The sequence below is a fragment of the Coregonus clupeaformis genome, chromosome 40 (genome assembly GCF_020615455.1).
Source record: "Coregonus clupeaformis isolate EN_2021a chromosome 40, ASM2061545v1, whole genome shotgun sequence".
Classification (NCBI taxonomy): Eukaryota; Metazoa; Chordata; class Actinopteri; order Salmoniformes; family Salmonidae; genus Coregonus; species Coregonus clupeaformis.
The window spans coordinates 35,184,888-35,199,802 of record NC_059231.1 but is presented as its reverse complement, the minus strand read 5'-3'; the positions used below and the strand labels follow the sequence as shown (position 1 = coordinate 35,199,802).

The 14,915-nt window shown below is 49.9% G+C and overlaps 1 pseudogene; it reads right to left on the bottom strand.

Annotated features, from left to right (window-relative positions):
• LOC121555118 overlaps nucleotides 1-14,915 on the bottom strand; it is a 64,410-nt pseudogene that overhangs the window by 19,101 nt on the left and 30,394 nt on the right.

Below are 14,915 nucleotides of genomic sequence, written 5' to 3'. Positions count from 1 at the left end.
TATGGGCAATTTCCCTATTGTGCCTCCCGCCTGAGACAACGCGTCCCGTCGATGTGGAATTGGCCAAGGTGGCGCAATCAATATCTGACTCATCGCCGCAAACCAAGGAGCCCCCGGGCGATCGGGCGCTATCAGTATCACTGACAGCCCCCCTGACCTCACCCTGGCTAGCAGTGGGAGAATGCAGGACAGCGGAGGGAATGCATACAGGAGAACTCTCGGCCACGGTTGGTGCGCAAAGGCGTCCCTTCCCAGTGGCGGTTCGTCCTGTTCCCTCAGAGAGAACCACAGAGGACATTGCGCGTTCACGCGTTCCCAAATCTGGAGAACAATGTCCGGATGCAGACACCACTCGTCGTCTCGAGGACCCCCTCTTGACATGAGGTCTGCTCCTACGTTCAAGTAGCCCGGAATGTGTGCTGCTCTCAATGAGCGAAGGTGCTCGTGAGCCCACAGCCACAATTCCTCTGCCGCCCGATGGAGAGCAGGAGACCTGACTCCTCCCTGGCGATTTATGTGAGCTACTGTGGTCCGGTTGTCTGACCAGACCAGCACATCGCGACCCCGAAGGGTAGACGCCGAAGTGGGTCAGAACCAGTCGAACCGTTTCCAACTCCAAGAGGTTGATATGACGACCTGATTGAGGCCACACACCTCCTATCGCTTGGGTCTGACATGTCCCTCCCCATCCCGTCAGGGACGCATCCGTGAATACTGGGATGTGAGAGGACACCTTTCCTATCGGGACTCCGTGCGTGAGAACGCGCGGGTTTCTCCAATAGTTCAGATCTGCACTGAGCGAGAGTGGAACCACCACCAACCGATGACGTTGACGCAATGGGTCTAGTCTTAGTTGGGCGAACCATCGCTGCATCCTGCGCATATGCAGGAGTCCCAGCGGAACCACAGAGTGGGCTGACGACATGAGACCCAAAAGTGACATGATCGACAGCGCCATCACCGTGTGATTCGGACGACACTTCCTCAGGGCTAGCAACAAGGCTACCCTTCGGGGGTCCGAAATTCGAGCCCTCATCCTCACAGTGTCTAGCTGTATCCCCAGGTAGACAATCTGATGAGTGGGCCAGGGCGCGCTCTTTTTCCAATTCACAGCAAACCCCAGACTTGTGAGATGCATCACTGTCTGGGTTGTGTGAGTGATCGCCAGCTCTGCTGACGGGGCGAGAACCAGTAGGTCGTCCAGGTAGGCTAGCAGCCGTATTCCCTGACGACGCAACGGTTCCAATGCCGCCTCCACACACTTGGAAAATGTGCGAGGTGCCAGGGCGTACCCAAATGGCATCCTCGTGTATTCGTACGCCACCCCCTTGAAAGGCGAACCGCAGAAACTTCCTGTGACGCGGCTGAACCGGCACATGAAAGTACGCGTCCTTTAGGTCTATGCTCGTACAAAAGTCCCCTCTCTGGACACATTCCAGCAGACGTTTTGTCGTTAGCATTCGGAAGGGCCGTTTGGTTATGCTCTCGTTGAGAATGCTTAAGTCCAAAATCGGCCTCACTCCCCCCGTCTTTTTGGGCACTAGGAAATAAGGCGAATATAGCCCTTTGTACCTTTGCTCCCGGGGAACTACTGTCACCGCCTCCTTCGCCAAAAGTTCCGTAATCTCTGTCATCAGAGCGGCCACTTTGTCTGGCGTTTTCATCACCGTCTCCACCACTCCCCTGAACGGGGGTGGGGTCCGGTGGAATTGGAGAGCATAACCCTTCTGCAACGTCTGTTCTAGCCAGCGTGAGAGGGTGCAGCTTCTTCGCCACTGCCAGCAATGCAGAGAAAGCGGCTGAGCACGAAGGAAGTCCCGTCAGGAAGTCCCGTCGGGAGAGGTTGTGTTTTTCTCTAGCAGGAGGTAAGCTTCTCATATGGTGTTGAGTAAAGCTTAAACCATGTATTAGATCGTAGGTAGGTAGTTAGTTGTAGTTAGGTATTGTAGTTATTGTAGGTTAGTATTGTTGTTATTGTAGGTTTCCGTAGGTAATTATTGTAGGTTAGTATCGAAGCACGAGGCTAGCTAGCTAGCGGGTAGCTACTGGTAACATTTAGCAACGGTGGAGAGCTGTTTCCAATGTTAATGTGCTGCTAGCCAACGTTTAATTTTTGCTGCGTTATGCGTTATGAAAGGAACTAGACACGGACATGAATTATCTGTTTAGTGTGTTAACACACTCTTGGCAGTTTGTTGTAACCAAGTATTGGTGCTAAACTGTGTGTTAATGGATGCTAGCATGCTAGTTAGCTATGGCGTCATAGCTAGGCATCGTGGGTTGTTGTGGGTAGTTACTGTAGGTTGGCAGTGTCTTCGGCCGTGCCGGCTGTAGCACGAGCGAGCTAACTAGCCGTTTTTCGAACAGAGTCAGAGTCAACACAGTAGCCATTGTGTGCCGGGTGTAGCACGAAGCTAGCTAGCTAGCCGTTCTCCAAACAAAGTCAACACAGTGGCCATTGCTAGCTACCCAACACGACCAGCTAACTGTACTGTAGTAGCTAAATACAATATACTTGTCCTAGCTAGCCAACGTTTAATCATTGCTGCGTCATGAAAGGAACTTGACACAGACACGAATGATCTGTTTAGTGTGTTAACTCACTATTGGTGGTTTGATGTGACCAAGTGTTGGTGCTAAACTGTGTGTTACTGGATGCTAGCATGCTAGTTAGCTAGTTAACACACTATTGGTGGTTTGTTGTGACCAAGTGTTGGTGCTAAACTGTGTGTTATTGTTATTGGATGCTATCATGCTAGTTAGCTATGGTGTCATAGTTAGCTAGCTGAATAAAGTGGGTTGAGTCTATTCCTTTAAACATTGAACCGCTGTGGTTCACAACAATTCTGATTTCTAAAGGTGGAAGTTGGGAGAGTTTTTGTTCGGGTGGTTCAGTGAAACAATTTTAGTTTCTGAGGTAGAAGTTTTTGGTGAGGGAGGCCCTGCTCTCTCCTCTCCCAGATGCTTAGCTCATTTCATTCCGATCTCCTCTGCATTTTTGTAGCCATTTGCTACAGCCTGTCAACTATGCCTCTGCCTATCCCTGTTCTCTCCTCTCTGCACAGGCTACACAAACGCACCACACCGCGTGGCTGCTGCCTCTCTAACCTGGTGGTCCCTGCACGCACCCCACACCTGGAGTTCCAGGTCTCAGGCAGCCTCTGGAACTGCCGTTCTGCTGCCAACAAAGCTGACTTCATCCCAGCCTATGCCAACCTCCAGTCCCTCGACTTCCTGGCGCTGACGGAAACATGGATTACCACTGAAAACACTGCTACTCCTACTGCTCTCTCCTCGTCTGAACATGTGTTCTCGCATACCCCGAGAGCATCTGGTCAGAGGGGTGGTGGTACAGGAATCCTCATCTCTCCCAAGTGGACATTCTCAATTGTTCCCCTAACCCATCTGTCTATCTCCTCATTTGAATTCCATGCTGTCACAGTCACTAGCCCATTTAAGCTTAATATCCTTGTCATCTATCGCCCTCCAGGTTCCCTTGGAGAGTTCATCAATGAGCTTGACGCCTTGATAAGTTCCTTTCCTGAGGATGGCTCACCCCTCACAGTTTTGGGGGATTTCAACCTCCCTATGTCCACATTTGACTCATTTCTCTCTGCCTCCTTCTTTCCACTCCTCTCCTCTTTTGACCTCACCCTCTCACCGTCCCCCTACTCACAAGGCAGGCAATACGCTTGACCTCATCTTCACTAGATGCTGCTCCTCTACTAATCTCACTGCAACTCCCCTCCATGTCTCCGACCACTACTTTGTTTCCTTTTCTCTCTCGCTCTCCTCCCACACTACTCACTCTGCCCCTACACAGATGGTAATGCGCCGCCGCAACCTTCGCTCTCTCTCTCCCACTACTCTCTCCTCTTCCATCCTATCATCTCTTCCCTCTGCTCAATCCTTCTCCCTCCAATCTCCTGATTCTGCCTCCTCAACCCTCCTCTCCTCCCTTTCTGCATCCTTTGACTCTCTGTGTCCCCTATCCTCCCGGCCGGCTCGGTCCTCCCCTCCAGCTCCGTGGCTTGATGACTCATTGCGAGCTCACAGAACAGAGCTCCGGGCAGCGGAGCGGAAATGGAAGAAAACTAAACTCCCTGCCGACCTGGCATCTTTTCACTCCCTCCTCTCTACATTTTCTTCATCTGTTTCTGCTGCTAAGGCCACCTTCTACCACTCTAAATTCCTAGGAAGCTCTTTGCCACATTTTCCTCCCTCCTGAATCCCCCCCCCTCTCTCTCTGTGGATGACTTCGTCAACCACTTTGAAAAGAAGGTTGACGACATCCGATCCTCGTTTGTTAAGTCTAATGACACTGCTGGTCCTGCTCACACTGCCCTACCCTATGCTTTGACTTCTTTCTCCCCTCTCTCTCCAGATAAAATCCTGCGACTTGTTACTGCAGGCCGCCCAACAACCTGCCCGCTTGACCCCATCCCCTCCTCTCTTCTCCAGACCATCTCCGGTGACCTTCTCCCCTACCTCACCTCGCTGATCAACTCATCCTTGACCGCTGGCCATGTCCCTTCCGTCTTCAAGAGAGCGAGAGTTGCTCCCCTTCTCAAAAAACCAACACTCGACCCCACTGATGTCAACAACTACAGACCAGTATCCCTTCTTTCTTTTCTTTCCAAAACTATTGAGCGTGCCGTCTTTAGCCAACTCTCTTGCTATCTCTCTCAGAATGACCTTCTTGATCCAAACCAATCAGGTTTCAGGACTGGTCATTCAACTGAGACTGCTCTTCTCTGTGTCACGGAGGCTCTCCGCACTGCTAAAGCTAACTCTCTCTCCTCTGCTCTTGTCCTTCTAGACCTGTCTGCTGCCTTTGATACTGTGAACCATCAGATCCTCCTCTCCACCCTCTCCGAGCTGGGCATCTCCGGCGCGGCTCACTCCTGGATTGCGTCCTACCTGACCGGTCGCTCCTACCAAGTGGCGTGGCGAGAAGCTGTCTCCGCACCACGTGCTCTCACCACTGGTGTCCCCCAGGGCTCAGTTCTAGGCCCTCTCCTTTTCTCCCTATACACCAAGTCACTTGGCTCTGTCATATCCTCACACGGCCTCTCCTATCATTGCTACGCTGACGATACACAACTAATCTTCTCCTTTCCCCCTTCTGATAACCAGGTGGCGAATCGCATCTCTGCATGTCTGGCAGACATATCAGTATGGATGACGGATCACCACCTCAAGCTGAACCCTGGCAAGACGGAGCTGCTCTTCCTCCCGGGGAAGGACTGCCCGTTCCATGATCTCGCCATCACGGTTGACAACTCCGTTGTGTCCTCCTCCCAGAGTGCGAAGAGCCTTGGCGTGACCCTGGACAACACCCTGTCGTTCTCCGCTAACATCAAGGCGGTGACCCGCTCCTGCAGGTTCATGCTCTACAACATTCGGAGAGTACGACCCTGCCTCACACAGGAAGCGGCACAGGTCCTAATCCAGGCACTTGTCATCTCCCGTCTGGATTACTGCAACTCGCTGTTGGCTGGCCTCCCTGCATGTGCCATTAAACCCCTACAACTCATCCAGAATGCCGCAGCCCGTCTGGTGTTCAACCTTCCCAAGTTCTCTCACGTCACCCCCCTCCTCCGCACACTCCACTGGCTTCCAGTTGAAGCTCGCATCCGTTACAAGACCATGGTGCTTGCCTTTGGAGCAGCGAGGGGAACGGCACCTCTGTACCTTCGGGCTCTGATCAGTCCCTACACCCAAACGAGGGCATTGCGTTCATCCACCTCTGGCCTGCTGGCTCCCCTTCCTCTGCTGAAGCATAGTTCCCGCTCAGCCCAGTCAAAACTGTTCGCTGCTCTGGCACCCCAATGGTGGAACAAGCTCCCTCACGACGCCAGGACAGCGGAGTCACTCACCACCTTCCGGAGACATTTGAAACCCCACCTCTTTAAGGAATACCTGGGATAGGATAAAGCAATCCTTCTACCCCCCCACACACAGCGGAGTCGCTCACCACCTTCCGGAGACATTTGAAACCCCACCTCTTTAAGGAATACCTGGGATAGGATAAAGTAATCCTTCTACCCCCCCACAGCGGAGTCACTCACCACCTTCCGGAGACATTTGAAACCCCACCTCTTTAAGGAATACCTGGGATAGGATAAAGTAATCCTTCTACCCCCCCCACACAGCGGAGTCGCTCACCACCTTCCGGAGACATTTGAAACCCCACCTCTTTAAGGAATACCTGGGATAGGATAAAGTAATCCTTCTACCCCCCCCCACAGCGGAGTCACTCACCACCTTCCGGAGACATTTGAAACCCCACCTCTTTAAGGAATACCTAGGATAGGATAAAGTAATCCTTCTACCCCCCCACAGTGGAGTCACTCACCACCTTCCGGAGACATTTGAAACCCCACCTCTTTAAGGAATACCTGGGATAGGATAAAGTAATCCTTCTACCCCCCCCCCCCCCCCCACACAGCGGAGTCGCTCACCACCTTCCGGAGACATTTGAAACCCCACCTCTTTAAGGAATACCTGGGATAGGATAAAGTAATCCTTCTACCCCCCCCCCAAAAAAAATTGTAAAGTGGTTATCCCACTGGCTATAGGGTGAATGCATCAATTTGTGAGTCGCTCTGGACTAGAGCGTCTGCTAAATGACGTTAATGTGCCCTTGAGCAAGGCACTTAACCCTAATTGCTCCTGTAAGTCGCTCTGGATAAGAGCGTCTGCTAAATGACTTAAATGTAAATGTAAATGAAGCTGTGGTGCATCCAGTAGGAAGGACCTGTATTCCTCTATGGCCCTTACCGCCACTGTTCCCCAACATTGAAGTGGTGGAACAGCCCAAGGTGGGCCTCCCGTGAAAGGGAGAGGAACCATCAATGCGTTCTGAGAGAGAAGGAGGAGCAGGGACGTCGGTTAAACTCGTAACCGTCGTATTCCTGCCCTCCTTGAACGCATCGCAGGTCTGAATTGCGCTGACCGAGGTCACAGCCTGCGGCAGGGCACCATCCCCAGCAAGCGATTGCGTCATCTTAGGTGACTGCAATTCGCTATCAGAGCCCTTCACTACAGTACTCCTAGAAGTCTGTAGTATGAGGTCTCTATGAGGTAAAACAAGGCGGCGCCTTGATACCTTCTTAACTTTCACCTTCTGTGTGTGTTCATCTCTGCACCCCTGGTGGGTTGATTCACACTCAGTGTGGTGAGTACTAGCTCGTTCTGTCAGGGGAGCTGATACTTTGGTTATACCCATAACCCTAGTAATCCGGCCCTCCGTGAACGTAGCATGGGTCTGAATCGCATTAACCGAGACCTTGGTCTGCGATAATGCGCCGTCCCCAGATAGCTGCTGTGTTACAATGCCTGGGGGCGCCGATACTCTGGACACCTTCGTGACCGCGGTAATCGGGCCCTCCGTGAACGCAGCATGGGTCTGGCTCGTACTAGCGGAGACCTTAGTCTGTGCTAGTGCGCCATCCCCAAATAGCGGCTGCGTCCTCATGTCAGAATCTGACCGGGACTGCTGCCTTCTATGTAAAGCACTTCTTATACGTGAAGTGTGATGTGACGACCTGATTGAGGTCTTACGGATACCTACTCTAAGTGCCTGTTCAGCAATGCACCCTCGGTGGGCTGACGGCTCTTAGAGTGGTAAGGAAGAGAGGGTGAGATTTGAACGCTCTCGGACGTATTATGGAAAAGAGGCTATTTTTTGACAAAGTCAGGTGGAGCCAACTCTTTATTAAATACATCAACAAAGGCATTTACATCAACACCCATCCCTTCAACCGAAGGGTGGGGGGGAACAGTGGGCACGTTCGACACCATCGATGCGTCCTCCATCCTCTCCCCCGCGTCCCGTCACGTACGCCTCCTCTTGCCTCCCTTGGAGGGCCAGGTCGGCGTCCTCGTCACCTCCCTCGCCGGCTGTAGTGGGGCTACCGTAGCTGCTGGAAGGGCGGGGCCCGTTCCCTTGCTGCTCGTGGCCGCCGGATGACACCGATTACGCCGCCTCGCCGTAGACCCCGGTCTACTTAGAGGGGCGGAGGTAGATGGCCTTTGGGATGGAGGGGGGCCGAGTCGTCCTGCCAACGGCAGGTGCTTGGCCAGCTGCTTCTTCTCCTCCTCCAGCTTGGAAAAACGCTCCGTCGCCTCTTTGACTGCGACCCCAAAGAGGCCGTCGTCAGAGAGGGGGGCGTTCAAGAGAGACGTCCTGTCTGCCTCTTTCATGGATGTCAAGGACAACCAGAGGTGTCGTTCCCCGACCACCGAAGTGGCCATGGACCTCCCCGCGCAGACTGCGGACGCCTGTGTCAGGTGGAGTTTATCCTATCCCAGGTATTCCTTAAAGAGGTGGGGTTTCAAATGTCTTCGGAAGGTGGTGAGTGACTCCGCTGTCCTGGCGTCGTGAGGGAGCTTGTTCCACCATTGGGGTGCCAGAGCAGCGAACAGTTTTGACTGGGCTGAGGGGGAGCTATGCTTCCGCAGAGGAAGGGGAGCCAGCAGGCCAGAGGTGGATGAACGCAATGCCCTCGTTTGGGTGTAGGGACTGATCAGAGCCTGAAGGTACAGAGGTGCCGTTCCCCTCACTGCTCCATAGGCAAGCACCATGGTCTTGTAGCGGATGCGAGCTTCAACTGGAAGCCAGTGGAGTGTGCGGAGGAGGGGGGTGACGTGAGAGAACTTGGGAAGGTTGAACACCAGACGGGCTGCGGCATTCTGGATGAGTTGTAGGGGTTTAATCTGGATGAGTTGTAGGGGTCTCCATCATATCAACCTCCGGTGCGGAGGGAAGAGGGGGCAGCCTTATCACCAGCCGTTGAGCAGCTCTCTCAATGAGACCCGGAAAATCCGATCTCAGAGAGGCTGCAGCGAAAGAGAGAGCTTCTGATCTCTCAGAGCTCGTATCCCCTTCGCTATAGGGACTACAAGCCCTCTCGCTCTCCAAAGGAAAGAGGGGCTTGAAAGTATGAGGGATGGGGTCCGACTGTTCCATTGGAATGCCAGACCCCTCCTCAAAGTCCCTATCTTCCCCCGAGTCTGCGCCGTCGGACGACGCCTCTGAAGCAGAGGCTAGTATCGACAGCACGTCCTCAAGGGGGATGTCCTCCCTGAAAACGCCTAACGCTGCTTCCTCTCCTTTAAAGAAAGGAGGGCGCAGGAGGCGCAATTCGGGGGACTGCAGACGCCTTCCTTGGCATGCTGGGATCCCAAACACACGAAACACAGGTCGTGGTGGTCACCGGCCGCCATGGAAGTGCATCTGCACTGAGCTCTGAAAAGAGCTTTTGGGGGTGGAAAATCTCCCGGTGTGCTCATTTAGACGACGTTGATGACTGGAATATCAACGGCGTTTTTCGTCCTGAGTCTTGTGCTTCGTCTCTTCTTGGCTCTTCAGTCTAGTCATCCAGTCGCTGAAGAAAAAGGGAGGCTGATTGAGGGGAGGCATCCCCTCTTATAGGGACACTTGTACTCCTATTGGCTGCAGGTGTGTGCATAATTTTGTCTCAGGCTGTTGCTGCCTTAGGGCAGAGGGTAAACCACTAGGAGCAGAGCTCCCCTATGGGGCGGAGCTCCACGATATAGAACTCGAGGGACTCCGATTTCAAGAGAGAATACTATTATGTAGACGAACGAGACAAGATACATTCTTTATAAACTGCTCAGGTGTACTAGCTACATCTCTCCTCACATTCCTGAGCTAAAATAACAACTGTTTAGCACAGGCAGGTACGGTGGCTCCCGTAGGACATACACTGAGTACACAAAACATTCAGAACAAGCTATGATCACTTATTGATGTCACTTGTTAAATCCACTTCAATCAGTGTAGATGAAGGGGAGGAGACAGGTTAAAGAAGGATTTTTAAGCCTTGAGACAATTGAGACATGGATTGTGTATGTGTGCCATTCAGAGGGTGAATGAGCAAAACAAAAGATTTGTGCCTTTGAACGGGGTATGGCAGGCCTGTTTTGTGTCAAGAACTGCAACGCCGCCGGGTTTTTCACACTCAACAGTTTCCCATGTCTATCAAGAATGGTCCACCACTCAAAGGACATCCAGCCAACTTGACACAACTGTTGGAAGCATTGGAGTCAACATGGGCCAGCATCCCTGTAGAACGCTTTCGACACCTTGAAGTCATGGGCGGGCGGGTGCAACTCAATATTAGGAAGGGGTTTCTAATGTTTGGTATACTCAGTGTATAAGGTAAGTCGAAAGGAACACACATCAATAATTCACAAGAGCTACATAGCGAACATAACAAATACAACTGTTTATTATGGATTCTCATGACAATTAAGTTGGCATACGCTACGCAGTGTATGTGAATTGACGCTCTCAACTCTTGCGAGCAAAGTTTGACGCTATTGACGGCGTATCTCCGCGTGATTTCGCTTTAAGACTGACAAAAACATCAGAAATCACGCATTCGGATTTGGCACTTCGAGCCCAAATATATCATACCTTGACTAAAACGATTTTTTATTGACTTACATCATGGTGCAACATCATGAGTAAGGTCTGACCATCGTCTTTCAGCTCGAAAAAGTACATTTCTACTGGTGTTGGCGTTTAAAGAACTTGACAATAAAACACTATTTTCTTGGTATTTCATTACTTTAACAGAAAATTACCTAAAAGTGTAAACATGTATACATTTCATTTCAATTTTGGTAAGGTTCTAGGAAAGTTCTCCAACTGGTTTGACATTTGGAATGTTCTTAAATAGTTCAGAGAATGTTAAGAAACAACGTTCTTCTGTGGGAATTTCAGTACTTCAGCATAACGTTTCCTACAGTTTTCCTCATGGTTCTATTTAAAGTAATGTTCTCAAATTGTTCAAAGAACGTTAAGAAACAACATTCTTCTGTGGGAATTTCAGTACTTCAGCGTAACCTTTCCTCATGGTTCTATTTAAATTCATGTTCTCAAATTGTTCTGAGAACATTACGAAAACTTTCCACACCTGATGTTAATGAGTGCTTGTTTCGTTTGAAATGGGGTCTGTTTGAATAGACTAAAATGAACAGCTTTGTATGCGTAAAAAAACATGGCATGCTAGCTCCATCCTGGTGGCACAGTGGACTAATTCCATGGATAGAGAACAGAATATTATAGGTTTGAATCTCACTGATGCTGTATCACAATAAATAAAAAAATGTGTTTGCATGATTAATGCCTAAGGAAATACATTTCCATGTGTCCTATCTGTGCTTGGAGATCAAAAATGTTTTACCAAAATAATCTAGCAGTGTTATTAAAAGTCTTATTGAAACATGCAGTAAAAGTTTTAAGGAAGTTATTTAAAAACCTCCAAATAACCTACAATTAAAATGTTAAGTTTTAATAAACCCTCCAAGGAAAACTTTAAAGGAAAGAGAGTAAAACGTTCTCAGAACCTCCCTGCAACCTAAAAATAAACATTCCCAGAAAAGGCAAATGTTTACTTCCAATCTCAGAACATTTAAAATATTTTCTGTTTTACTGCTCAGGAAACATATGGCTTCATTCCCAGAACCAATGGGAAACCAAAAACGCACATTCCCACAACTTCCAAGGAACCAAATGTGCTAGCTGGGAAACCAGACTTCTGATACCATTAATCAAATTGCTTTTCCTTACATGATTGGCATATAAAGGAAATCAAGAAGTCATCCAAAATTTATTTTGGCTTTTTCTCTACTGAGTTGTTGGACCTTGCCATCTTGCATCCCTCCTGTCCCTTACCTTCTGGGCCAGTGAACTCTCTGAAGGTGGGCAGGGAGATGACTATATGAGAGATGGAGTGGGCAGTGTCCAGAACACATCCGTTGTCGTTGGGCTGACAGGACTTGATGCTGCGCACGTTTACTGAGCTATCAGACATAGGCCTGACAGAGGGGGAAAAAGATGGAGTGAATGAGTGAGAGAGAGAGAGAGAGAGAGAGAGAGAGAGAGAGAGAGAGAGAGAGAGAGAGAGAGAGAGAGAGAGAGAGAGTTCATGAGCAGATGAGCTCCTGAATTTTTAAGCATGTTTTTACAAAAAGATAGATTTAGAGTTGGATAAACTTGGATTTTCTTCACAAGGACATTTACAGGATATTACCCTCCACAACTTAACCTTCACTACAAATCTACACTCCAAACCTACAACCTGATTTTGGACAAAATTACCTGGAAGGATTCCTACTACCAGAGTATTATTCCCAAGGACTATACAGCAAATGCTTTGGCAAACCAATGACCAGCAAAAGAAGCACAACATAAACCTGAAAATACCATCCAACCTGGAACTGAGTGAGTAATGTTTAGTCTGAAGCTACTTTTAAAAGCCAAGAAGAAAAAACATTACAATCATCTATTTTAATTCATAAGGACTGAATGCTAAATTAAAGCTAACAAACTTGCTAGGACAGAACAGATCCGGCTGCAAAAGAAAGAGTACAAAAATAAGCTCCTCATGGACAATCCAGAGACACTTATTGCTGACTGCTACAAAAATGGGAACATAAGCAACTAAATCTTCCACACAGACCATCCCCTGGCATGGCGGGAGTACTATATTAACACACTACCCCTCTGTCCAGACGGTGGGTGTTAGCAATGGGGTGGATACTCAGGATACTAGACAACGAGGACTCGGAGGTCAGCCAATGTCAACATGTACAATTCTGGAACAGTATTGGTACAGGGCAACCCCAAACAGTTTCAGCTGGACTTCCACAGAATCAAAGAGGGAGCGCAGCAGGAGAAGCTCTCTCCTGATGAAGACTCCCACACACCGAGTGAGTCAGACCAGACCTCTTCCTTAAACAACCCCACAGACGAGCAACCCCAAGCGGAAAGTCAACCCCCCAGCACAGAGCACTACTCCCTCACTGAAATTAAGGATAAATTCACCCAGCTGGAGGTAAGGCAGGTGGAGCTGGAACAGCAGGTGAACACACTCCAGTCAGCACAAACCCTGACAACAGTCCAGCACATTTACATTTACATTTTAGTCATGTAGCAGACGCTCTTATCCAGAGCGACTTTCAGTTAGTGAGTGCATTCATAATTTTTTTATTTTTCATACTGGCCACCCTGTGGGAAACGAACCCACAACCCTGGCGTTGCAAACGCCATGCTCTACCAACTGAGCTACATCCCTGCACAACAACACCCCCTCAACCAGACCCGGAGAGCTGGAAGGGGAGAGAGACATGTCTGCACTCTGGACTGTGGTGAGACAACTTCAACAGGAGAAAGAGCAGGAGCGGAAGAAGAAGGCCCAGAGGCAGGAGAAGATGAGAGCACTAGAGGAGGAGGTGAGAGTGCTGGATGAGAAGGTGAGAATGATGAGTTGTGACAGAGAACAACCCATGAGAGAGCTGGCCACCCCCGCAGAGAAGCCATTAGAACAGCCCACATCAGATCCTGACCAAAGTCTCGACACCACAGCAGAACAGTCCACCCCAGACCCTGACCATAGCCTCTACATCACAACAGGACAGATAAATGAAGAACCCCAAGCCCAAGGGACCCTACCCCATCCTAGCACCCCCCCTGTCAACCTCCTGGATAGCCCTCCTGACAACCCCCCCACACCCACTAAGGACACACAAGCCACAGATTGTACTCCTTATGGACTGAAATGGGATATATATACAAGATAATAAAACATTTCCCTAACGCACAGTGTCTAAACTCTGGTGTCCAAACACCCAGCACGCCCTTCTGTCTAAGGACCAACTAGGGTCACCCAGCCACATAATAATACGACAGGCACAAACGACCTGAGAGCACAGCAGGAAAGGGTGGCCACAGCACTCAAGGGAGGGATTGAAAAAGCTTTTTCTACTTTCCCCAACACACAAGTGGTTATCTCCACCCTGCTACCACGAAAGATGGCACCGACAGACATGGCAGTTCTGCTTCTAGCTCCAACTTTGCAGTATTTTGTTTTTTAGTGTGTTATTTCTTACATTATTAGCCCAGAACGTTTGTGTTATTACATACAGCCGGAAATAACTTTTGGATATTAGAGCAGTGGTAACTCACCAGCATTACGACCAGGAATATTACTTTCCCGAATTGGATCCTTTGTTCGTACCCCTCAGGGCAATTTAACTTATCCCAGAGGCTGCTCCAAGACGCTGCCGGCGGAGAAGAGGTATTCGGAGTGGACTTCTAGTTCACTCCGACTTCTAGACTTCTAGTACGCTTCCGAGTATATTACTCGCTAATGTTCAGTCTCTGGACAATAAAGTAGACGAGCTCAGGGCGAGGATCTCCTTCCAGAGAGACACTTACATTTACATTTTGTCACGGTTTCGGCCGAGGCTGCCTCTCTCCCTTGTTCGGGCAGGTTTCGGCGTTCGTCGTCTCCGGAATTCTAGCTGCCACCGTTGCATGTTCCATGTTTCCTGTTTGATTAGTTTTGTCTGTTAGCCACACCTGTCTTGTGTTATGTCTCATTAAGCACCCTATTTAGTTTCCTTGTTGTTAGTGTAGTGTTGTGTGTAATTGTTTCGTGTCAGGTGTTTGTGCGTTACCCGTGTTTCGGTACGCCAGTTACGATTTAACTTCCTCCTCGGTTGAGGAGAGTTTTTGCGCCCTGTGTTTGTGCGCTCGTTTTGACGCCTGTGTGCGTCTGCTGGCCTCTGGCCGTTTTTGGATTATTTTGCACTCGCTAGTAAAGTCTTGTTGGACTGTACATCTGCTTCTGCGCCTGATTCCACACCTCACCATTTCTAACACCGTGACAGAATTACACACCTTGACATGGAATCAGCAGGAGCCGAAGCAGCCCCGACGAGACTGGAGGTCCAGGTTCGGGAACAACAGGACCAGATACAGCAGATGGGGACCGCCCTGCAGGAGGTGATCACCACGCTCCGAGGCTGGGGAGCGCCTCCACCACCTCCCTCCCTGCCAGCACCATCGGCCAGTCCGCCCATTCCAGCGCCAGAAC